This window comes from Lissotriton helveticus, chromosome 8 (genome assembly GCF_964261635.1).
Source record: "Lissotriton helveticus chromosome 8, aLisHel1.1, whole genome shotgun sequence".
In the NCBI taxonomy this organism is placed as follows: Eukaryota; Metazoa; Chordata; class Amphibia; order Caudata; family Salamandridae; genus Lissotriton; species Lissotriton helveticus.
The window spans coordinates 1543338188-1543363636 of NC_136069.1; the positions used below are offsets into that span (position 1 = coordinate 1543338188).

A 25449-nucleotide genomic window follows, 5' to 3' on the forward strand; every position below is an offset into this window, starting at 1 on the left:
TTATCCCATTATAAGCATTTCCAACAGATCTTTGAACAATCCATACAGAGCAGTACCTATGAAGAACTCTTTAGACCTTTAAAGCGTACAAAGAGAAAGTGCTATTCACCAGCCACTTGAACGGCCCAAAGCTGCTTTGAAACTGAGTCAACAGCCACATCTTGGCTGACTAAAGCAAATTCAACAAGGGATCTCAATGTCACAACATAGGGTGGAATACGCAAATCTAAGCAGCCCCTGATCACAGCCCTGAGGAAATTGCTGTAAGTGTGCTGGAGTCCAGCTGTCTACCAGGTGCTTGGCATTCTTCCAAATTTGCATGGCCTGTCTGGCCAGGGAATACAAGAGCATGACTCTTCTAGATGAGCTCTTACATGGGTCCTAAGCTCATTTGGTAAGGATTGCACTTTATCAGCAAGACTTTGTACAACAGAAATATATGAGAAACCCAAGCTCTCTTGACTAGACGAGGACGGAATAACGTCCCAGGTGAAGACGAACAGATGCAACTTCCATCAGATGTCATCCTGATGAAGAAGATTATATCTCCAAAAGTAATGTCAGAAGTGGGATTCGAACCCACATCTCCAGAGGAGACTGCGATCTAAACACAGCGCCTTAGACCACTCGGCCATCCTGACAGTGAAGAGTCCTAAGAAATGTATAAAAGTCACTCAGAAATGTATGCGTCCATGCAAGCTTGAAATAATTTCAACCTTCAAACAAAAGGTGCAACTTTTTGCACAGGACAATCAACACAGAAAATCACATATGAAAGCATTTCATTTCACAGGTGTACTGTTTTTATGCTTTTAGAATAACTTATACCTCTCACCAGCTATTTAGGGTTCTGTATCCTACTCACAAAATTACCTTGCCTGCGACCTCTCTCTCTATACACAAACAACTACTGCTCAGGAAGTAGGAAGGCAGAAGGTGGGGCAGTTTGTGCAAATTTATGCTGTCAATGTGCCTTGCAGATTTATGCAGAATTTCTAGATCCTTTCTGGAAACAAGAGAGCAGGCCTTGTTTCAGATCAACTGTCCCTAGCAAGGAACGTCTGAGCACATCCATTCTTTTGCTCTCTAGCCCCTGGCTTGGGACTCACCCTCACTGGCTGAGGAGTGACGTTCTGCATACCAACGTTGCATAGAAGGTATGTTTGTGATTGGTTTGACATGGGTGGGAGGTCAAGAGCAGGGAAAAGCAAGTCACCTTCACTTCTAGTCTCCTCTTCTATGCCTGCCTGCCGTTCACTCACTCTGTCTTTGTTTCATTCTCTCCTTCCTCAACACCCCATCTTACTCACTCGCTCTATCATTTGTGCTCCTTCCCCTTGCTCTTCATTTCATAGTGGAAACATCTCTTGAATGGAGCATTAGAAAATGAGGTTACATAAAATTAAAAATCTACTTATTGGAAACCAAAAATATCACAAGACTGAATGTAAGCCATTTCTTCAATAAAAGGGATTTTTAGACACCCCCCAAAAAACACATAAAACACTGAAAAGGCGGGATTTCACCTCTAGAGTCTGCTTACCATTCTCCAGAATCCCGTCACAGGTCGACTGGACCTTTTTACCTGTCATAGAGTGAATTAGGCAACCTAGTCATACTTAAACTATTCAATTTCAAAATACCCAATTGCTTTCCCCCAAAGAACCACTGACTAAAGACTGAATTTAAAAGGTTTATTACATAACCAAAAATAACTGGAGATACAGGCACCTCAGCAAGAGGTTCAAAAGGTAAACCGTGACTAATACAAACATAATCCTTCGGAAAAGTCTCTAGCGGCTAATGAATAGTACAAGGATCAATTCTAGAACCATCAGACTAAACAAGATTGCTATAACTTGAGTTCTGGTACTCATCAGGATAATAGACATAAATTCAGATTAGTCTGTCCCTACACTATGCTAGGTGACATCCCTACTCAACAATAGCCCAACCTAACCAAAAGGTGTCAGCCGTGGAGACTTCCAAAGAAGTTCGCCACCTTCCCCCTTAGACTAGAGACTCCATCACCGCAGCTAAGCTCTTTGCCCATGCGACCGCTCTCTCTAGCTCCTCAGCCATCTGCTCTGCCTCCACCCTCGGGGTGCTGTCCCTAATACGAAACCCCAAAATGTTAATGACACGCCTATAGGTACGCCCCTCTAGAAGGTGTTGGATTCTGTAAAATTCCACATGGCATGGGTCCATTCTTGTCTGTTCAAACGTCCTTGGGTCCCAGGCTCTTCATCCTTTCAAGTTGCCTTCTTGAATTCCTGGTCTACTCCTCCATGTCTGAGTCTAGTATCCTAACATTCTTACACAATGGGCCCTTCTACTCTACTATCTGCTTGATGAGGCGCCTGCAAAGGATTACACGCAAATAGCTCACAGTCTACGATTATTGCAACATTTTCTAAACGGCTCTTTTATAAATCATTTCTACAGTTAAATGTTTAAGCAAGACATTTTCCAACAGGCCTGCGCCAATTCACTGAACTAGGCCTCTGCTTGAGTTTTAGGCCCAACGCTTTACATTAGCACTTCTTCTTACTCTAGGCCTTCAACCTTAAACAGCAAATGCATTTTCTACTTTAAGCAAATCATCAAATATATATGTGTAGACCGTTACATTTCAGATAAAGCAGATCTAAAAGTTCAATTGCATTGTTAAACACACGTTGCATTAGAAAAAGGTTTCATTTCAACATCGTCGCGGTCTAAGCAGCAAAGGTATACTTGCAATCCAACTAGTTCTTCTATTATTCATTGCACTACAACATGATTAAAGTCCTTTATATACGGGTGCTAGCTACTTGTACATATGGTGCACCCCTACAAATTTCACTGTAAATGGCGCTCTCTCAACACCACTAGTGCTAGAAGAATATTATACGAGCTTGAAGACAGAACTGGGCAAATTCATTTGCAATTGAAACTGAAGTTTGGTACTTATTCAGATATTATATGCACTGCCAATTTTTAGCTGAGATTCTGAAGGAACGCAGAGACAAAATGGACTTAAGGTTTTGTCAGGAATGGGATTCGAACCCACGCCTCCAGGAGAGACTACGGCCTTAACGCAGCGCCTTAGACCACTCGGCCATCCTGACCACATGTTGCTTGTTCATCTACATAGTGAGAAAGATAGTGTGAACAAAAAAACCACACATCTTAGGCCATGAGTGGCTATAGCAAGAAAAAAACTCACTGCACTTTTCCAAAAAGAACACCATATAAGCCCATGTGAGGGAAATGATCTGATTTTCTCCCTCAAGAAAAAAGAAGATTAAAAACCGGTTTGTCAGAAGTGGGATTTGAACCCACGCCTCCAGAAGAGACTGCGACCTGAACGCAGCACCTTAGACCACTCGGCCATCCTGACTTGCATTTGCAGCACCTTCCACAAGCCAGACAGCCATGTAAGTGGGGTACCAAAAAGTCATGCCGTCAATTTATTTATCCCATTATAAGCATTTCCAACAGATCTTTGAGCAATCCATACAGAGCAGTACCTATGAAGAACTCTTTAGACCTTTAAAGCGTACAAAGAGAAAGTGCTATTCACCAGCCACTTGAACGGCCCAAAGCTGCTTTGAAATTGAGTCAACAGCCACATCTTGGCTGACTAAAGCAAATTCAACAAGGGATCTCAATGTCACAACATAGGGTGGAATACGCAAATCTAAGCAGCCCCTGATCACAGCCCTGAGGAAATTGCTGTAAGTGTGCTGGATTCCAGCTGTCAACCAGGTGCTTGGCATTCTTCCAAATTTGCATGGCCTGTCTGGCCAGGGAATACAAGAGCATGACTCTTCTAGATGAGCTCTTACATGGGTCCCAAAATCATTTGGTAAGGATTGCACTTTATCAGCAAGACTTTGTACAACAAAAATATATGAGAAACCCAAGCTCTCTTGACTAGACGAGGACGGAATAACGTCCCAGGTGAAGACGAACAGATGCAACTTCCATCAGATGTTATCCTGATGAAGAAGATTATATCTCCAAAAGTCATGTCAGAAGTGGGATTCAAACCCACGCCTCCAGAGGAGACTGCAGCCTAAACACAGCGCCTTAGACCACTCGGCCATCCTGACGGTGAAAAGTCTGAAGAAATGTATAAAAGTCACTTTGAAATTTCTGCGTCCATGCAAGCTTGAAATAATTTCAACCTTCAAACACAAGGTGCAACTTTTTGCACAGGACAATAAACACAGAAGATCACATATGAAAGCATTTCATTTCACAGGTGTACTGTTTTTATGCTTTTAGAATAACATACCTCTCACCAGCTATTTAGGGTTCTGTATCCTACTCACAAAATTACCTTGCCTGCGACCTCTCTCTCTATACACAAACAACTACTGCTCAGGAAGTAGGAAGGCAGAAGGTGGGGCAGTTTATGCAAATTTATGCTGTCAATGTGCCTTGAAGATTCATGCAGAATTTCTAGTTCCTTGCTGGAAACAAGAGAGCAGGCCTTGTTTCAGATCAACTGTCCCTAGCAAGGAACGTCTGAGCACATCCATTCTTTTGCTCTCTAGCCCCTGGCTTGGGACTCACCCTCACTGGCTGAGGAGTGAAGTTCTGCATACCAACGTTGCATAGAAGGTATGTTTGTGATTGGTTTCAGATGGGTGGGAGGTCAAGAGCAGGGAAAAGCAAGTCACCTTCACTTCTAGTCTCCTCTTCTATGCCTACCTGCCGTTCACTCACTCTGTCTTTGTTTCATTCTCTCCTTCCTCAACACCCCATCTCACTCACTCGCTCTATCATTCGTGCTCTTTCCCCTTGCTCTTCATTTCATAGTGGAAACATCTCTTGAATGGAGCATTAGAAAATGAGGTTACATAAAATTAAAAATCTACTTATTGGAAACCAAAAATATCACAAGACTGAATGTAAGCCATTTCTTCTATAAAAGGGATTTTTTAGGCACCCCCCAAAAAACACATAAAACACCACAAGTGCTAGAAGAATATTATACGAGCTTGAAGACAGAATTGGGCAAACTCATTTGCAGTTGAAACTGAAGTTTGTTACTTATTCAGATATTATATGCACTACCAATTTTTAGCTGAGATTCTGAAGGAACGCAGAGACAAAATGGACTTAAAGTTTTGTCAGAAGTGGGATTAGAACCCACGCCTCCAGGAGAGACTGCGGCCCTAACACAGCACCTTAGAATCACTCGGCCATCCTGACCACATGTTGCTTGTTCATCTACATAGTGAGAATGATAGTGTGAACAAAAAAAACACACATCTTAGGCCATGAGTGGCTATAGCAAGAAAAAAACTCACTGCACTTTTCCAAAAAGAACACCATATAAGCCCATGTGAGGAAAATGATCTGATTTTCTCCCTCAAGAAAAAAGAAGATTAAACACAGGTTTGTCAGAAGTGTTATTTGAACCCACGCCTCCAGAAGAGACTGCGACCTGAACGCAGCGCCTTAGACCACTCGGCCATCCTGACTTGCAGTTGCAGCACCTTCCACAGGCCAGACAGCCATGCAAGTGGGGTAAGGAAAAGGCATGCCCTCAATTTATTTATCCCATTATAAGCATTTCCAACAGATCTTTGAACAATCCATACAGAGCAGTACCTATGAAGAACTCTTTAGACCTTTAAAGCGTACAAAGAGAAAGTGCTATTCACCAGCCACTTGAACGGCCCAAAGCTGCTTTGAAATTGAGTCAACAGCCACATCTTGGCTGACTAAAGAAAATTCAACAAGGGATCTCAATGTCACAACATAGGGTGGAATACGCAAATCTAAGCAGCCCCTGATCACAGCCCTGAGGAAATTGCTGTAAGTGTGCTGGATTCCAGCTGTCAACCAGGTGCTTGGCATTCTTCCAAATTTGCATGGCCTGTCTGGCCAGGGAATACAAGAGCATGACTCTTCTAGATGAGCTCTTACATGGGTCCTAAGCTCATTTGGTAAGGATTGCACTTTATCAGCAAGACTTTGTACAACAAAAATATATGAGAAACCCAAGCTCTCTTGACTAGACGAGGACGGAATAACGTCCCAGGTGAAGACGAACAGATGCAACTTCCATCAGATGTTATCCTGATGAAGAAGATTATATCTCCAAAAGTCATGTCAGAAGTGGGATTCGAACCCACGCCTCCAGAGGAGACTGCAGCCTAAACACAGCGCCTTAGACCACTCGGCCATCCTGACAGTGAAGAGTACGAAGAAATGTATAGAAATCACTTAGAAATTTTTGCGTCCATGCAAGCTTGAAATAATTTCAACCTTCAAACACAAGGTGCAACTTTTTGCACAGGACAATAAACACAGAAGATCACATATGAAAGCATTTCATTTCACAGGTGTACTGTTTTTATGCTTTTAGAATAACTTATACCTCTCACCAGCTATTTAGGGTTCTGTATCCTACTCACAAAATTACCTTGCCTGCGACCTCTCTCTCTATACACAAACAACTACTGCTCAGGAAGTAGGAAGGCAGAAGGTGGGGCAGTTTATGCAAATTTATGCTGTCAATGTGCCTTGCAGATTCATGCAGAATTTCTAGATCCTTGCCGGAAACAAGAGAGCAGGCCTTGTTTCAGATCAAATGTCCCTAGCAAGGAACATCTGAGCACATCCATTCTTTTGCTCTCTAGCCCCTGGCTTGGGACTCACCCTCACTGGCTGAGGAGTGAAGTTCTGCATACCAACGTTGCATAGAAGGTATGTTTGTGATTGGTTTGAGATGGGTGGGAGGTCAAGAGCAGGGAAAAGCAAGTCACCTTCACTTCTAGTCTCCTCTTCTATGCCTACCTGCCGTTCACTCACTCTGTCTTTGTTTCATTCTCTCCTTCCTCAACACCCCATCTCACTCACTGGCTCTATCATTTGTGCTCTTTCCCCTTGCTCTTCATTTCATAGTGGAAACATCTCTTGAATGGATCATTAGAAAATGAGGTTACATAAAATTAAAAATCTACTTATTGGAAACCAAAAATATCACAAGACTGAATGTAAGCCATTTCTTCAATAAAAGGGATTTTTTAGGCACCCCCCAAAAAACACATATAACACCACTAGTGCTAGAAGAATATCGTAGGAGCTTGAAGACAGAATTGGGCAAATTCATTTGCAGTTGAAACTGAAGTTTGTTACTTATTCAGATATTATATGCACTACCAATTTTCAGCTGAGATTCTGAAGGAACGTAGAGACAAAATGGACTTAAAGTTTTGTCAGAAGTGGGATTCGAACCCACGCCTCCAGGAGAGACTGCGGCCTTAACGCAGCACCTTAGACCACTCGGCCATCCTGACCACATGTTGCTTGTTCATCTACATAGTGAGAATGATAGTGTGAACAAAAAAACACACATCTTAGGCCATGAGTGGCTATAGCAAGAAAAAACTCACTGCACTTTTCCAAAAAGAACACCATATAAGCCCATGTGAGGAAAGTGATCTGATTTTCTCCCTCAAGAAAAAAGAAGATTAAACACAGGTTTGTCAGAAGTGGGATTTGAACCCACGCCTCCAGAAGAGACTGCGACCTGAACACAGCGCCTTAGACCACTCGGCCATCCTGCCTTGTATTTGTAGCACCTTCCACAAGCCAGACAGCCATGCAAGTGGGGTAACGAAAAGGCATGCCCTCAATTTATTTATCCCATTATAAGCATTTCCAACAGATCTTTGAACAATCCATACAGAGCAGTACCTATGAAGAACTCTTTAGACCTTTAAAGCGTACAAAGAGAAAGTGCTATTCACCAGCCACTTGAACAGCCCAAAGCTGCTTTGAAATTTAGTCAACAGCCACATCTTGGCTGACTAAAGAAAATTCAACAAGGGATCTCAATGTCACAACATAGGGTGGAATACGCAAATCTAAGCAGCCCCTGATCACAGCCCTGAGGAAATTGCTGTAAGTATGCTGGAGTCCAGCTGTCTACCAGGTGCTTGGCATTCTTCCAAATTTGCATGGCCTGTCTGGCCAGGGAATACAAGAGCATGACTCTTCTAGATGAGCTCTTACATGGGTCCTAAGCTCATTTGGTAAGGATTGCACTTTATCAGCAAGACTTTGTACAACAGAAATATATGAGAAACCCAAGCTCTCTTGACTACAAGAGGACGGAATAACGTCCCAGGTGAAGACGAACAGATGCAACTTCCATCAGATGTTATCCTGATGAAGAAGATTATATCTCCAAAAGTCATGTCAGAAGTGGGATTCGAACCCACGCCTCCAGAGGAGACTGCAGCCTAAACACAGCGCCTTAGACCACTCGCCCATCCTGACAGTTAAGTGTCCTAAGAAATGTATAAAAGTCACTCAGAAATTTCTGCGTCCATGCAAGCTTGAAACAATTTCAACCTTGAAACACAAGGTGCAACTTTTTGCACAGGACAATAAACACAGAAGATCACATATGAAAGCATTTCATTTCACAGGTGTACTGTTTTTATGCTTTTAGAATAACTTATACCTCTCACCAGCTATTTAGGGTTCTGTATCCTACTCACAAAATAACCTTGCCTGCAACCTCTCTCTCTATACACAAACAACTACTGCTCAGGAAGTAGGAAGGCAGAAGGTGGGGCAGTTTATGCAAATTTAAGCTGTCAATGTGCCTTGCAGATTCATGCAGAATTTCTAGATCCTTGCTGGAAACAAGAGAGCAGGCCTTGTTTCAGGTCAACTGTCCCTAGCCAGGAACGTCTGAGCACATCCATTCTTTTGCTCTCCAGCCCCTGGCTTGGGACTCACCCTCATGGCTGAGGAGTGAAGTTCTGCATACCAACGTTGCATAGAAGGTATGTTTGTGATTGGTTTGAGATGGGTGGGAGGTCAAGAGCAGGGAAAAGCAAGTCACCTTCACTTCTAGTCTCCTCTTCTATGCCTACCTGCCGTTCACTCACTCTGTCTTTGTTGTTTCATTCTCTCCTTCCTCAACACCCCATCTCACTCACTCGCTCTATCATTTGTGCTCTTTCCCCTTGCTCTTCATTTCATAGTGGAAACATCTCTTGAATGGAGCATTAGAAAATGAGGTTACATAAAATTAAAAATCTACTTATTGGAAACCAAAAATATCACAAGACTGAATGTAAGCCATTTCTTCAATAAAAGGGATTTTTTAGGCACCCCCCAAAAAACACATAAAACACCACTAGTGCTAGAAGAATATTATACGAGCTTGAAGACAGAATTGGGCAAATTCATTTGCAGTTGAAACTGAAGTTTGGTACTTATTCAGATATTATATGCAATGCCAATTTTTTGCTGAGATTCTGAAGGAACGCAGAGACAAAATTGACTTAAAGTTTTGTCAGAAGTGGGATTTGAACCCACGCCTCCAGGAGAGACTGCAGCCTTAACGCAGCACCTTAGACCACGCAGCCATCCTGATCACATGCTGCTTGTTCATCTACATAGTGAGAATGATAGTGTGAACAAAAAAAAAACACACATCTTAGGCCATGAGTGGCTATAGCAAGAAGAAAACTCACTGCACTTTTCCAAAAAGAACACCATATAAGCCCATGTGAGGGAAATGATCTTATTTTCTCCCTCAAGAAAAAAGAAGATTAAACACAGGTTTGTCAGAAGTGGGATTTGAACCCACAACTCCAGAAGAGACTGCAACCCGAACGCAGCACCTTAGACCACTCGGCCATCCTGACTTGCATTTGCAGCACTTTCCACAAGCCAGACAGCCATGCAAGTGGGGTACAGAAAAGTCATGCCCTCAATTTATTTATCCCATTATAAGCATTTCCAACAGATCTTTGAACAATCCATACAGAGCTGTACCTATTGTTAGAAGCGGCTGTCTCTAGTTGGCAGAGGTATACACTTCTGACAAATATGGACACACCTTTTCCAGTCAGGGCAAGGGGATCACACACTTAGATAACCCCTACTCACCCCCTTGGTAGCTTGGCAAAGCAGACAGGCTTATCTCAGAGGCAGTGCGTTAAGCATTTATGACCACATACAGTAATAAAGTGAATACACTACAAATGGACACGACACAGTAGTATTATAAAAATAAGAATGTTTATATAAGGCTTAGCACAAGACCAAATAACGACAAAAATATACCACAATCTTAATAAATACTCTTGGAAGGAAAAATAATAGTTCAAGTACGGTTTCTTCTTAGCACAAAGTCTTTAGTAACAAAAGCAACTCTTCTTCTTTAAAACACAGTTCTTGGCAACAATGTAACCCACACGGGAGTCACACGACGTCGAGGCAAAGTTAATCCAAAGGTTCGGCGTCGACCGCGAGGAGCGCTACGTCGAGCCCGGAGTCGCACAGACCCCAACAACACAGTACCTTGGAAAAGTGAAGCACTCGATGATCAGCGGCGTTGAGATGTCCGGCGTCGCGTCTTCGGCGTCGATCGGGCCTCGGAGTCGGGGCGATCTGCAGCGGCGTCGACCGAAGTCAGGCAGGAGCAGCGCTCACGAGGTGAAGCAGGATACGGCGTCTTCGATGTCGATGTTGCAAGAGTGAGCAGCGCTCACGGCGTCGAGAGGGCTCGGGGTCGATGCGATCAGCGGCGGCGGCGACACAGGGTCACTTGGAGCTGGAGCCGAACTCGCTACTCACTGGCGTCGCTACTGGCGTCGATCGGGCCCGGCGGACGGCGTCGAAGGTGCGGGACACTGGAGCCGTTACTCACGATGTCGAGCTGGATACGGCGGCGTCCGTCGGCGTCGAGATTGCTGGATTCTTCAGAGGTGCTGGATTTCAGGTTCCAGCAACCAGCACTTTTAGCAAATAGATGAAGTCCTTTGGCCCTGTGACTTCAATAGAGGCTGGCACTTCTTCCAGCCCTTGGAGATTTTCTTTAGCAAAGCTTGAGAGTACACACTCAGTTCCTCTCTCCTGGTTCCTTGGCAAAAATAAAGAAGCAACTGCAGGATTCCCCCAACAAACAGCACTCTGGCAGAAGGGGTAGGCAGTCCTTGGATCAGCAGGCTTCTTGTCCTTGGTTCAGGTTTCCTTGTCAGAAGTGATCTAAATTCTTGGTTCAGGGGTCCTTCTCTTATACCCCTTTTTGGCTTTGATCCCTTTGTCCATGCAGGGGAATTTCCCCCATCTTGGGTTTGTTGTGGGGGTTGCCAGGCCTAGGCACCTGGCCTATTCACTGTGCAGGGCAGAGTCTTCAGCCGCCCAGCAGGAGCGGAGCCAGCATTGTCACTGGCAGGGGCAGGGCCATCAGTTGCCCGGCAGGAGGTGGGGCCAGGAAAGTCCCTGGCAGGCACAGAGTCATCCGTCGCCTGGCAGGGGGGCGGAGCCAGCATTGTATCAGGCAGGGCAGGCTATCAGGAGCTACTCTTCCCCTACTCTCAATGCAAATGTCCCACTCATCCCACACTGACTCATTCAGACCTCTGGAGCCACCCAGCTCCTGTCACACGCACACCAGAACCAGCAGAGACCAGTAATAGTCAGACAAGAAAATAGCCACTTTCTAAAAGTGCTATTTTCAAACACAGAGTCTAAAAACCATCCACCCAAACGGATGCGTTATTAAACCCTGAGTTTAGGGATACTAAACTCGACATTGCACCATGCTCCCCGAGCCCGCTAGGATTATAGCATTAATAATCCTGGCAGCCCATTCTAACTGATGGAGAGCAGGTTACCTTACAATAGTGAAAAACGAATATGGCTGTAATTCACTATTAGGACATGCCAACCTTGCCAGGCTTGTCCTACCTTATGCTTACAATGCACCCTGCCCTTGGGCCTACCATAGGGGTGACTAACATGAAGTTAAGGGAAGGTTTAGGGACTGGCAAGTAGGTGTACTTGCGCAGTCTGCGTGACAGTACCAGACTGCACGTAGGTCTAGCAATGGCAGACCTGTAGACATACTTTTACTAGGCCGCTTCTGTGGGTGGCACAACACGTGCTGCAAGCCCACTAGCAGCATTTGTATTTACAAGCCCTGGCACTCCTGGTGCACTCTACTAGGGACTGACAGTAAACCAAATAAGCCAAACATGGAATTCAATCAATACAGCAATTTCACATAGGGAGCACTTGCACTGTGGCACTGATCAGCAGTGGCAGAGTGCCCAAAGCATTATACCAGCAAAAACATCGTAAACAGAGGAGGCAAACAGAAAAAATGGAGGAGAGACTCATGCCAATGATGCCAGGTCTAACACGTGTCCCCTCCAGCTGAAATGTGGGGAGAACTACCCTTACCCTAGGGAGTCCTCATCACTAAGGCGGAAAAATCTGGACAGACCATCAGCATTGGCGTGATCTGTGCCAGGGCGGTGTTCCACCGTGAAGTCCATCCCCTGTAGGGAAATGGACCACCTCAACAGCTTTGGATTCTCACCCCTCATCTGCATCAACCATCTGAGTGGCCTGTGGTCTGTCTGAACCCGGAAGTGAGTCCCAAACAGGTAGGGTCTTAGCTTCTTCAGTGCCCAGACCACAGCAAATGCTTCTCTCTCTATCGCACTCCACCTCTGTTCCCTGGGAAGTAACCTCCTGCTGATGAAGGCTACAGGTAAGTCTCGGCCCTCTTCATTCACCTGAGCTAGAACAGCCCCCAAGCCATGCTCTGAAGCGTCCTTCTGGACAACAAATTCTTTAGAAAAGTCGGGTGCCTGGAGTATGGGTGCTGTGCACATTGCAGTTTTCAGGGTGTCAAAGGCCGTCTGACAGGCGTCAGTCCAGATCACAAGTCGTGGCTGCTTCCTGGAAGTCAGCGAAGTCAAGGGGTGCACAATGTTACCATAATCCTTGACGAACCTCCTGTAGTAACCCGTGAGACCCAAGAAGGCTCTCACCTGAGTCTGGGTTTTGGGCGGTGCCCATGCCAGGATGGTATCAATCTTGGGTTGCAGGGAGTCCACCTTGCCGCTCCCTACTTGGTGCCCCAAGTACACCACTGAACCCTGCCCAATCTGGCACTTACTGGCTTTGATTGTGAGGCCTGCTCTGCGCAGGGCCAACAACACTTCCTGGAGGTGACGCAAGTGTTCCTCCCAGCTGGCGCTGAACACTGCGATGTCATCCAGGCAGGCGGCACTGAAATCCTCCAGTCCAGCCAAGACCTGGTTGACCAACCTCTGGAAGGTGGCAGGGGCATTCTTCATCCCAAAGGGCATAACCCGGAACTGGTAGTGCCCGTCTGGTGTGGAGAATTTTGACCTCTCTTTTGCCCCATCAGTCAAGGCGATCTGCCAGTACCCAGACGTTAGATCAAACGTACTAAGGTACCGGGCAGCCCCCAACCGATCTATGAGCTCATCAGCTCTGGGGATGGGGTGCGCGTCAGTCTTGGTGACTGAATTGAGTCCTCGGTAATCCACACAGAACCGAAGTTCCGGTGAAGCACCAGGCGCTGCAGCCTTTGGGACCAAGACCACTGGGCTGGCCCAAGGACTGCTAGAGGACTCAACCACCCCTAAGGCAAACATTTTGGAGACCTCCTCCTTGATGTATGCTCTGACCTTGTCAGTCACTCTGTAAGCCTTGTGCTTCACAGGAGTGCTGTCCCCGGTGTCCACATCATGGACACACCACTGAGTGACACCAGGAATCAAGGAAAACAGATCAGGGAATTGTCCCAACAATTGGCGGCAATCCTGCTGCTGTTCAGGGGTCAGTGTGTCAGAGAGGACAACACCATCCACTGACCCATCTTGCTCTTTTGCATACAGGAGGTCAGGAAGAGGCTCACTCTCCTCTTCCATTCCAGCATCTGTAGCTAGGAGCATGCCCACTTCGGACCTTTCTAAGTGGGGCTTTAAACGGTTGACATGCAGGACCCGCAAGGGGTTCCTGGGAGACTCCAAGTCCACCATGTAGGTGACATCGCTCTTTTTCTCCACAACCTTAAATGGTCCAGTCCACCTGTCCTTGAGCGCACAAGGTTCCACAGGGGACATGACCCAAACTTTCTGACCAGGCTGAAGCTCCACCAGAGTGGCATTCCGGTCGTACCACCGCTTCATCTCTTCCTGGCTGGCCTCCAGATTTGCCTGAGCAAGATCTCTGAAGCGCCTAGTCTGGTTCCTAAAGGCCAACATGTAACTGTATACATCCTGGGGAGGTTTCCTGGGAGATTGCTCCCAGCCTCCTTTGACCAGACTCAAAGGTCCTCTTACCGGGTGTCCATACAAAAGCTCAAAGGGGCTGAACCCTAGAGACTTCTGTTGCACCTCACGGTAAGCAAACAGCAGGCATGGCAAGAGGACGTCCCATTTACGCCTCATTGGTTCTTCAAGACCCATAATCATGCCTTTAAGGGTACGGTTGAATCTTTCAACCAACCCATTACCTTGAGGGTGGTAAGGAGTGGTGAACTTGTAGGTTACCCCACACTCCTTCCACAGAGACTTCATATAGTTGGAAATGAAGTTGGTGCCCCGGTCTGACACCACCTCTCTGGGGAACCCCATTCGGGAGAAAACACCCATCAGTGCCCGTCCCACCACGGGGGCCGTCACTGTTCTGAGAGGGATGGCTTCCGGGTACCGTGTGGCATGGCCCACCAAGACCAGGATGAACCTGTTGCCCAGGGCTGTCTTGGGGTCCAGGGGCCCAACAATGTCAATCCCCACCCGGTCAAAGGGGGTACTGACCACGGGAAAAGGTTGGAGGGGAGCCTTCTGCTTCCGCCCGCTTTTCCCACTTCCTGGCAAGTTTGACAGGTCTTGCAATGGATATCTGTATCCCTTCTCATCTGAGGCCAATAAAAATGGGTGACAAGCCTGTCATAGGTCTTGTCCTGCCCCAGATGTCCAGCTAACGGAACGTCATGAGCCAACCCCAGTAGGAAGGCTCTGAAGCGCTGGTGTACCACCAGCACACGGGCTGACCCAGGCTCAGCAGCCTTAGGCTCGCTATACAGGAGATCGTTCTCCCAGTAGACCAAATGTGACCCTGACTGATCACCTGTTGTCTGGGCTGAGGCCTGCTGCCTCATACCCACAAGAGAAGGGCACACTTTCTGTTCTGCACAAAATTCTTCCCTGGAGGGACCACCATCCTGCTGCCAGTGGGTCAGCTCGGGCAGGTCTCCCAGTTCAGCAACTTGTTCACCTGTGGGTTCCAGGGCATAACCCTCAAGGTCTGCCTCCTCCTGGACCACGGGAACTACGGGGGACGGATTCCCGCGCCCCCTGCCTCTTCTCTTCACAGCTGGGTCCTGGGCCATACTTTCAGGCTCCTGAACCCCATCAACACCCTTACTTGCTGTCATGGATCGAGTGGTTGCACACACCCACTCTGGCACACCCAACATTTTCAAATGTGTCTCCCTCTCCACCTTAGCCCAAGGGGAGTCTTGCAAATCATTGCCCAGGAGACAATCAACAGGCATGGCGGGCCTTACAGCAACCTGAAGAGTACCTGAAACTCCCCCCCCATTCAAAGGAAACTTGAGCTACCTCACACTCTCTCTGGGAGTTGTCAGCAGCTATCACAGGGTAGAATGCGTGGGGAACAACCTGCTCTCTGGACACCAAGTGACAATTGACAGCTGTCACACTCGCTCCGGTGTCTCTGAGAGCTTCCACTCTATGGCCATTAATGGTCACCCACTGCCTATATTTCTTAGTGTTACTAGGCAGAGGGGGTGGAGGGACCATTTCCATGTCTCCTAAAGAGACCAGGGACATCTCTGCGGGACCCTCCCCACCATGGGCAACCATCTCTTCCCCTCCCAGGGCTACACTCGCCAACTGACGGGGGGTGCACGGGGTGGTGCACTAGAGTTCTTCAAGGGACACTGGGGATCATAAAAACGGTGTCCCACCTGCTTACAAGCGAAGCAGGTTAATAGGCCCCTATGAACAGGTTTACCTGTCGGGGCCTCTGACTTCTTCACTGGGGGAGGCTGGGAACCCTTCCCTTGGTTCCCTTGGGGATTACTTTGGGGCCCTTGCTGGAACTCCCTCTGTTTACCCTTGTCCCTCCACTCTTCTGCTGGGGACCCTGCCCACCTTTGGCTGAGTCTCCCACTGGACCCTTGTGGACCCTGGTACTGACCCAGCAGTCCGCCTCCTCAGCAAGTTTTCTAGGGTTAGATATCTTGCTATCAATAAGGTGCTGGCGCAGCTCTGGAAAACAGTTATTAGACAAGTGCTCCCAAGCAAACAAATCATAAAGAGCATCATAACTTTCCACTTTGCTGCCCTTCACCCAACCATCCATGGCTCTGCAAAAAAATGACACATATTCAACCCACGTAGTACCAGACAATTTCTTACATTCTCTAAAGGCCTGTCTGTACTTTTCTGGGGTTAGGCCATACCTCAACATTAAAGCATCTTTCATATGAGTATAAGACATCCTATCCTCAACAGGCATGTCTAATAGGGTATCTCTTCCCTCATTGTTTGTTTGTTTGGATTTATATAGCGCTTATAACCCAGGGGTCTCTAAGCGCTTTGCCTTGGGAACCCGTCCTGGTTTTTCCCTGTGAGATAGCCCCTACAGGGCATCCCCAAGGTGAAAGCCAGGCATCCCGCCGCGGGGGGCCATTGTGGAGATTAAGCAAGCTTAATGCCCAGAGTTGCAGAGTGTGAACCCATGATTAGGTCAGGCACCGAAGCGAGAATTATCGAGTCCGTGGACATTTGAGCTCAAGACCCTGCCGCGTCGGGAATTGAACCCTGGTCCCGGGTCTGACCTCTGCTTCAGGGTCTGCCTGCTCTAACCAGTGAGCCACACTTCTCCTCATTCACAAAGCGACCCCACAACCCCGCTCCCCAATCCTTCTCAGGGACCCGGTGGGCCAACAATGCTAACTCATATGCTTTAAACCATTGACCAATATCCTCATTCTTCTGAAAATCTTTGATCACATCTTTGGGAAAATAAAACCTACTTTCTGCAGGCACAGATGGGATGCTGCCACCAGAGGGATTCAATTCTAAATTCTTAGCTTTTAGCTCCATGTCCCTCACCATTTTCTCACGCTCAAAAGCTAACTTTTCTCTTTCAAACTCCAACCTTTTGATCTCCATATCAGCTTCTCTTCTGCCTCTTGCATTCTCTATCTCCAACTGCCCATCTATCTTAAGTTTTGCCATCTCCATGTTGTATGCTCGCTCCTTCGCCCTTTCTTCTCTTTCTTCAGGAGAAAGACCTTTGGAGGAAACACTGCTGCCGGGAGGGGATGTGGGCCCATTCACTGGCACCTCCTCCTCCCCTTCCACAAGTGGTACCACCACCACATTAGCGGGATCTCTGGCCTCTAACCAGGCCTCCAATGCTTTGAGATATTCTTCTTTAACTTTGAAGCCTGTTGTAGGAACTTTAAATTGTTTGCAAAAGGATTTCAGCTGCTGTAACTTGTAATCCTTTATCTTACTCCTATCAAACTCCTCCACAACAACAGGGGCAGTGACTCCGGCATCACTCATGGTCAAAACTGGCAGTTTCAAAAATTAAGCTCCAGGAAAGCGGAGAACAAAAATAGGGTATCCAACCAAAACAGATTGTGGCTGCGCAATGGTCTGCTTTCACTATGTAGCGCACACTAATCACTGCACATGGGTCATAAATGCAAAGTTCAAATCCTCACCGCTGACCCACCAATGTTAGAAGCGGCTGTCTCTAGTTGGCAGAGGTATACACTTTTGACAAATAGGGACACACCTTTTCCAGTCAGGGCAAGGGGATCACACACTTAGATAACCCCTGCTCACCCCCTTGGTAGCTTGGCAAAGCAGACAGGCTTATCTCAGAGGCAGTGCGTTAAGCATTTATGACCACATACAGTAATAAAGTGAATACACTACAAATGGACACGACACAGTAGTATTATAAAAATAAGAATGTTTATATAAGGCTTAGCACAAGACCAAATAACGACAAAAATATACCACAATCTTAATAAATACTCTTGGAAGGAAAAATAATAGTTCAAGTACGGTTTCTTCTTAGCACAAAGTCTTTAGTAACAAAAGCAACTCTTCTTCTTTAAAACACAGTTCTTGGCAACAATGTAACCCACACGGGAGTCACACGACGTCGAGGCAAAGTTAATCCAAAGGTTCGGCGTCGACCGCGAGGAGCGCTACGTCGAGCCCGGAGTCGCACAGACCCCAACAACACAGTACCTTGGAAAAGTGAAGCACTCGAAGATCAGCGGCGTTGAGATGTCCGGCGTCGCGTCTTCGGCGTCAATCGGGCCTCGGAGTCGGGGCGATCTGCAGCGGCGTCGACCGAAGTCAGGCGGGAGCAGCGCTCACGAGGTGAAGCAGGATACGGCGTCGTCGATGTCGATGTTGCAAGAGTGAGCAGCGCTCACGGCGTCGAGAGGGCTCGGGGTCGATGCGATCAGCGGCGGCGTCGCCACAGAGTCACTTGGAGCTGGAGCCGAACTCGCTACTCACTGGCGTCGCTACTGGCGTCGATCGGGCCCGGCGGCCGGCGTCGAAGGTGCGGGACACTGGAGCCGTTACTCACGATGTCGAGCTGGATTCGGCGGCGTCCGTCGGCGTCGAGATTGCTGGATTCTTCAGAGGTGCTGGATTTCAGGTTCCAGCAACCAGCACTTTTAGCAAATAGATGAAGTCCTTTGGCCCTGTGACTTCAACAGGAGGCTGGCACTTCTTCCAGCCCTTGGAGATTTTCTTTAGCAAAGCTTGAGAGTACACACTCAGTTCCTCTCTCCTGGTTCCTTGGCAAAAATAAAGAAGCAACTGCAGGATTCCCCCAACAAACAGCACTCTGGCAGAAGGGGTAGGCAGTCCTTGGATCAGCAGGCTTCTTGTCCTTGGTTCAGGTTTCCTTGTCAGAAGTGATCTAAATTCTTGGTTCAGGGGTCCTTCTCTTATACCCCTTTTTGGCTTTGATCCCTTTGTCCATGCAGGGGAATTTCCCCCCATCTTGGGTTTGTTGTGGGTGTTGCCAGGCCTAGGCACCTGGCCTATTCACTGTGCAGGGCAGAGTCTTCAGCCGCCCAGCAGGAGCGGAGCCAGCATTGTCACTGGCAGGGGCAGGGCCATCAGTTGCCCGGCAGGAGGTGGGGCCAGGAAAGTCCCTGGCAGGCACAGAGTCATCAGTCGCCTGGCAGGGGGGCGGAGCCAGCATTGTATCAGGCAGGGCAGGCTATCAGGAGCTACTCTTCCCCTACTCTCAATGCAAATGTCCCACTCATCCCACACTGACTCATTCAGACCTCTGGAGCCACCCAGCTCCTGTCACACGCACACCAGAACCAGCAGAGACCAGTAATAGTCAGACAAGAAAATAGCCACTTTCTAAAAGTGCTATTTTCAAACACAGAGTCTAAAAACCATCCACCCAAACGGATGCGTTATTAAACCCTGAGTTTAGGGATACCAAACTCGACATTGCACCATGCTCCCCGAGCCCGCTAGGATTATAGCATTAATAATCCTGGCAGCCCATTCTAACTGATGGAGAGCAGGTTACCTTACAATAGTGAAAAACGAATATGGCTGTAATTCACTATTAGGACATGCCAACCTTGTCAGGCTTGTCCTACCTTATGCTTACAATGCACCCTGCCCTTGGGCCTACCATAGGGGTGACTAACATGAAGTTAAGGGAAGGTTTAGGGACTGGCAAGTAGGTGTACTTGCGCAGTCTGTGTGACAGTACCAGACTGCAGGTAGGTCTAGCAATGGCAGACCTGTAGACATACTTTTACTAGGCCGCTTCTGTGGGTGGCACAACACGCGCTGCAAGCCCACTAGCAGCATTTGTATTTACAAGCCCTGGCACTCCTGGTGCACTCTACTAGGGACTGACAGTAAACCAAATAAGCCAAACATGGAATTCAATCAATACAGCAATTTCACATAGGGAGCACTTGCACTGTGGCACTGATCAGCAGTGGCACAGTGCCCAAAGCATTATACCAGCAAAAACATCGTAAACAGAGGAGGCGAACAGAAAAAATGGAGGAGAGACTCATGCCCATGATGCCAGGTCTAACACCTATGAAGAACTCTTTAGACCTTTAAAGCGTACAAGGAGAAAGTGCTATTCACCAGCCACTTGAACGGCCCAAAGCTGCTTTGAAATTGAGTCAACAGCCACATCTTGGCTGACTAAAGCAAATTCAACAAGGGATCTCAATGTCACAACATAGGGTGGAATACGCAAATCTAAGCAGCCCCTGATCACAGCCCTGATTAAATTGCTGTAAGTGTGCTGGAGTCCAGCTGTCTACCAGGTGCTTGGCATTCTTCCAAATTTGCATGGCCTGTCTGGCCAGGGAATACAAGAGCATGACTCTTCTAGATGAGCTCTTACATGGTTCCTAAGCTCATTTGGTAAGGATTGCACTTTATCAGCAAGACTTTGTACAATAGAAATATATGAGAAACCCAAGCTCTCTTGACTAGACGAGGCTGGAATAACGTCCCAGGTGAAGACGAACAGATGCAACTTCCATCAGATGTTGTCCTGATGAAGAAGATTATATCTCCAAAAGTCATGTCAGAAGTGGGATTCGAACCCACGCCTCCAGAGGAGACTGCGGCCTAAATAAAGCACCTTAGACCACTCGGCCATCCTGACAGTGAAGAGTCCTAAGAAATGTATACAAGTCACTCAGAAATGTCTGCGTCCATGCAAGCTTGAAATAATTTCAACCTTCAAACACAAGGTGCAACTTTTTGCACAGGACAATAAACACAGAAGATCACATATGAAAGCATTTCATTTCACAGGTGTACTGTTTTTATGCTTTTAGAATAACTTATACCTCTCACCAGCTATTTAGGGTTCTGTATCCTACTCACAAAATTACCTTGCCTGCGACCTCTCTTTCTATACACAAACAACTACTGCTCAGGAAGTAGGAAGGCAGAAGGTGGGGCAGTTTATGCAAATTTATGCTGTCAATGTGCCTTGCAGATTCATGCAGAATTTCTAGATCCTTGCTGGAAACAAGAGAGCAGGCAATGTTTCAGATCAACTGTCCCTAGCAAGGAACGTCTGAGCACATCCATTCTTTTGCTCTCTAGCCCCTGGCTTGGGACTCACCCTCACTGGCTGAGGAGTGAAGTTCTGCATACCAACGTTGCATAGAAGGTATGTTTGTGATTGGTTTGAGATGGGTGGGAGGTCAAGAGCAGGGAAAAGCAAGTCACCTTCACTTCTAGTCTCCTCTTCTATGCCTACCTGCCGTTCACTCACTCTGTCTTTGTTTCATTCTCTCCTTCCTCAACACCCCATCTCACTCACTCGCTCTATCATTTGTGCTCTTTCCCCTTCTTCTTCATTTCATAGTGGAAACATTTCTTGAATGGAGCATTAGAAAATGAGGTTACATAAAATTAAAAATCTACTTATTGGAAACCAAAAATATCACAAGACTGAATGTAAGCCATTTCTTCAATAAAAGGGATTTTTTAGGCACCCCCCAAAAAACACATAAAACACCACTAGTGCTAGAAGAATATTATACGAGCTTGAAGACAGAATTGGTCAAATTCATTTGCAGTTGAAACTGAAGTTTGGTACTTATTCAGATCTTATATGCACTGCCAATTTTTAGCTGAGATTCTGAAGGAACGCAGAGACAAAATGGACTTAAAGTTTTGTCAGAAGTGGGATTCGAACCCACGCCTCCAGGAGAGACTGCGGCCTTAACGCAGCGCCTTAGACCACTCGGCCATCCTGACCACATGTTGCTTGTCCATCTACATAGGGAGAAAGATAGTGTGAACAAAAAAAAACACACATCTTAGGCCATGAGTGGCTATAGCAAGAAGAAAACTCACTGCACTTTTCCAAAAAGACAACCATATAAGCCCATGGGAGGGAAATGATCTGATTTTCTTCCTCAAGAAAAAAGAAGATTAAACACAGGTTTGTCAGAAGTGGGATTTGAACCCACAACTCCAGAAGAGACTGTGACCTGACCGCAGCGCCTTAGACCACTCGGCCATCCTTACTTGTATTTGCAACACCTTCCACAAGCCAGACAGCCATGCAAGTGGGGTACGGAAAAGGCATGCCCTCAATTTATTTATCCCATTATAAGCATTTCCAACAGATCTTTGAACAATCCATACAGAGCAGTACCTATGAAGAACTCTTTAGACCTTTAAAGCGTACAAAGAGAAAGTGCTATTCACCAGCAACTTGAACGGCCCAAAGCTGCTTTGAAATTGAGTCAACAGCCACATCTTGGCTGACTAAAGAAAATTCAACAAGGGATCTAAATGTCACAACATAGGGTGGAATACGCAAATCTAAGCAGCCCCTGATCACAGCCCGGAGGAAATTGCCAGCGCGTAGGCGGTCATTGGATGATTTTGAATGAGGCAGCCCTGGACAACCAATTGGTGCTGCTTTTCAGCTTACAGACGACCCCAGGGGGCTATGAGTTTGTGGGAGTGAGCCTCACATTTCCACAGCTCACAGAGCCTGCTGCCTGGGACCCTCTCCTGCTGCTGCCTCCTGAGCCTGCTGCCTGGGACCCTCTCCTGCTGCTGCCTCCTTAGACTGCTGCCTGGGACCCTCTCCTGCTACTGCCTCCTCAGCCTGCTGCCTGGGACCCCTCACCACTCACTTCTGCCACAGGTGTTCCATGTCCACAGGGGTGGCAAGGACAGAGAAGATCCGTGCCAGTCCATTCACCAGCGAGGAGCTAGAGGTCCTTGTGGACGAGGTGCTGGCACAGTACCCAAGGCTGTTTGGTGACCCCAATGTCGTGGTAAGTCACCATGAAGGTAGCTGTCGGGCAGGGGGGTGTCACACATGTAGTTGTGGTGCTGCAGTATATGCCAGAGGGAGTGGGGTTGTGTCAAACACTGACAGACAAGCTGTCTCCAGGGCGAGGGAGTGTGAGTGTGTGTGTCACAATGTCAGTCTTTTCCATGCCTGTACCTGTATGTGTGAGTGGGGAGTGTTACATTGTCAGCCATACAGAGCCAACAAATGTTTGCCATGTAGGTGCCAGGACATTACTTGATTGTGTGAGTATTTCTGTGTGCCCCTGTTGTCTGACTCAGTGTGACCCAGGGAGTCGGAGCAGTGGCTGCCCACACAAACGATAAACACCACCAGACTCACATGTTCCTTGCACCACTTCCTTCACAATGATTAATATCACATCTGTGCCCTGTGTAATTGCAGACTTACACACTTCTGTCGATGCATAATATGTTGATGCATCTTGCATTTGTGAGATTATCCTAGACCCTATATGCCCCAATGTGTGCATGCAATCACATCTATGTGGGACATGCAAACTGCCCTTGTGAGGGGTCCCCCAGTTTTTGAGGGGGGGAGGTTACAATAGGTCCTGAGTCTGGGTCTTGCTACTGTACTGATAGATGTTGGTACGTGACAATGTGGAACTGGTCATTAAACCTTCTTTCCTCTCATACATGCAGCTCAAGGTGAACCAGCGTAAGGCCGTGTGGAGGGCCATTGCGGCAAAGGTGCGAGCCCTGGGGGTATCCAATCGCCGACGCACACACTGCCACAAGAGGAGGGATGACATCAGTCGGCTCGCAAAAACCGTGGCTGAGATGACATTGGGGATGCTACCACGCACAGGGCGTTTGGCACGGTGCAGCATGACTCCAGTGATGGCCCGCATCTTGGCAGTGACTCATCCAGACCTGGATGCACGTCTGAAGGAGCATGGCAAGCAGGGCAGGACTGGTGAGTATCTGGGGATCGTGACTTTTGCTTGGAGTGGATGCATGTGTACAGGGCCTGTGGCAGCGGTGAGCCATGTGATGTGCGTGTGTTGCTGTGCTGTGTCATGTGAGTGGCTGCTGTGATGGGGAGTCTGCATCATCATCTACAACCCAGCGGCCATGACCCACCCGAGCCTCCCATCCACTTCCTCAGGAGCTGCCCGTATCCATGTCACTGAGAGGGGACGAGTGACATTCACACCTGGCACCGCTGCCCCTGCACCTGTCCCCCCTGCTGCCCTCAGTGCAGAGTGTGTAGAGCTCCTGTGCCAGCTCTGTGTGGGCCAGACCACCCTGCTCAATGCCTTCAGTGACCATGACACGAAATTAGGCCAGGTGGTTGCATACATGGAGGGCATACACTCTGAAGTGGGTGGGCTACACCGTAAAGTCCAGGCGTTGTCATCCACAGTGACGTCAGCCCTTCCACAGGCACATGCTCCCATTGCAGCTCTGGTGCCTTTGTCCACCCCCAGTCAGTGGCCACATCAGGTGACAGTGACCACAGTTCGCCTGCGTCTCCAAAAAGATACAGCACAAGGAGCACACAACAGACACAACCAAGGCACTCCCGCCCACAGACACCATCTCCACTGAAGAGCAGGGCCACCCCACAATGCACAGACAAGAGCCAGTCAGGGAAGACCAAGGCCAGGCGATCAATGAGGCTGACATCAGGCTCACATGCCGCGGAGGCATCACCAGCAAGTGACTCTCCTGTCACTGCAACTTCACACAGACCTACCCATGCAGTGTCTGTGTCCACTGAGGAGGTTTTGCATATCAGGGGTACACCTAGGAAGAGGACAGGGACACATCCACCCACCACATCTACCCCAATTCCGAGTCCATTGAAGCAGGTGGAGGAGGGCACTGTAGACACCACCCCTGACACAAAGGCAAAGCAGGACACTGTAGACACCACTCCTGGCACAAAGGCAAAGCAGGACACTGTAGACACCACTCCTGGCACAAAGGCAAAGCATGGCACTGTAGACTCCACCCCTGTGAAAAAGGCAAAGCAGGGCACTGTAGACACCACCCCTGTGAAAAAGGCAAAGCAGGGCACTGTAGACACCGCTCCTGGCACAAAGGCAAAGCAGGGCACTGTAGACACCACCCCTGGCACAAAGGCAAAGCAGGGCACTGTAGACACCACCACTGTGAAAAAGGCAAAGCAGGGCACTGTAGACACCACCCCTGGCACAAAGGCAAAGCAGGGCACTGTAGACACCACCACTGTGAAAAAGGCAAAGCAGGGCACTGTAGACACCACTCCTGGCACAAAGGCAAAGCAGGGCACTGTGGAGGCCACCCCTGTGAAAAAGGCAAAGCAGGGCACTGTGGAGACCACCCCTGTGAAAAAGGCAAAGCAGGGCACTGTAGGGGGACACCAGGAAAAGAGGGGAAGGAGGACCTGAGGCATAGTCAGACCAAGCATTCCGCAGGATCCAGCACATCACCAGAGGTAGTGCCAGTGTCTGCACCTGATGTGGGACAGTTGGTGTGTGTGCCTGTTGGGTCATCAACACTTCCCATCAACCCCAAGACAGGGAAGCCAATTCATATTCCCACAAAGTGGAAGGGCACCCTCCAACCTCTCCCACCCACACTGTGTCAGAAGTCTGCATGACTCCACCTCCACGTGCCACTATGCCACCTGGTCCACACAGCCCTCCTGCTTGCCAAGTCACTGTTAGCCTCACAGCACCTAGGGCTCTGTCACCCCAGTTAAGTGGGCCTGCTGTCACCGACACACAGCCAGGTCCAAGTCTGC

At 47.9% G+C, this 25449-nt stretch overlaps 10 non-coding genes across 10 annotated transcripts; all 10 read right to left on the minus strand.

Annotated features, from left to right (window-relative positions):
* Positions 1 to 558: 558 nt before the first annotated feature.
* Positions 559 to 641, minus strand: TRNAL-UAG (transfer RNA leucine (anticodon UAG)). Its single transcript has one exon. It is a non-coding gene; the product is annotated as a tRNA-Leu (tRNA).
* A 2386-nt stretch (positions 642 to 3027) lies between these two features.
* On the minus strand, positions 3028 to 3110 carry TRNAL-AAG (transfer RNA leucine (anticodon AAG)). The gene has a single exon. It is a non-coding gene; the product is annotated as a tRNA-Leu (tRNA).
* Positions 3111 to 3299: 189 nt separating this feature from the next.
* Positions 3300 to 3382, minus strand: TRNAL-CAG (transfer RNA leucine (anticodon CAG)). Its single transcript has one exon. It is a non-coding gene; the product is annotated as a tRNA-Leu (tRNA).
* A 632-nt stretch (positions 3383 to 4014) lies between these two features.
* Positions 4015 to 4097, minus strand: TRNAL-UAG (transfer RNA leucine (anticodon UAG)). Its single transcript has one exon. It is a non-coding gene; the product is annotated as a tRNA-Leu (tRNA).
* Positions 4098 to 6109: 2012 nt separating this feature from the next.
* On the minus strand, positions 6110 to 6192 carry TRNAL-UAG (transfer RNA leucine (anticodon UAG)). The gene has a single exon. It is a non-coding gene; the product is annotated as a tRNA-Leu (tRNA).
* Positions 6193 to 7218: 1026 nt separating this feature from the next.
* Positions 7219 to 7301, minus strand: TRNAL-AAG (transfer RNA leucine (anticodon AAG)). The gene has a single exon. It is a non-coding gene; the product is annotated as a tRNA-Leu (tRNA).
* A 187-nt stretch (positions 7302 to 7488) lies between these two features.
* Positions 7489 to 7571, minus strand: TRNAL-CAG (transfer RNA leucine (anticodon CAG)). The gene has a single exon. It is a non-coding gene; the product is annotated as a tRNA-Leu (tRNA).
* A 632-nt stretch (positions 7572 to 8203) lies between these two features.
* TRNAL-UAG (transfer RNA leucine (anticodon UAG)) lies at positions 8204 to 8286 on the minus strand. Its single transcript has one exon. It is a non-coding gene; the product is annotated as a tRNA-Leu (tRNA).
* Positions 8287 to 9588: 1302 nt separating this feature from the next.
* Positions 9589 to 9671, minus strand: TRNAP-CGG (transfer RNA proline (anticodon CGG)). The gene has a single exon. It is a non-coding gene; the product is annotated as a tRNA-Pro (tRNA).
* An 11887-nt stretch (positions 9672 to 21558) lies between these two features.
* Positions 21559 to 21641, minus strand: TRNAL-AAG (transfer RNA leucine (anticodon AAG)). Its single transcript has one exon. It is a non-coding gene; the product is annotated as a tRNA-Leu (tRNA).
* Between the last annotated feature and the right edge of the window lie 3808 nt (positions 21642 to 25449).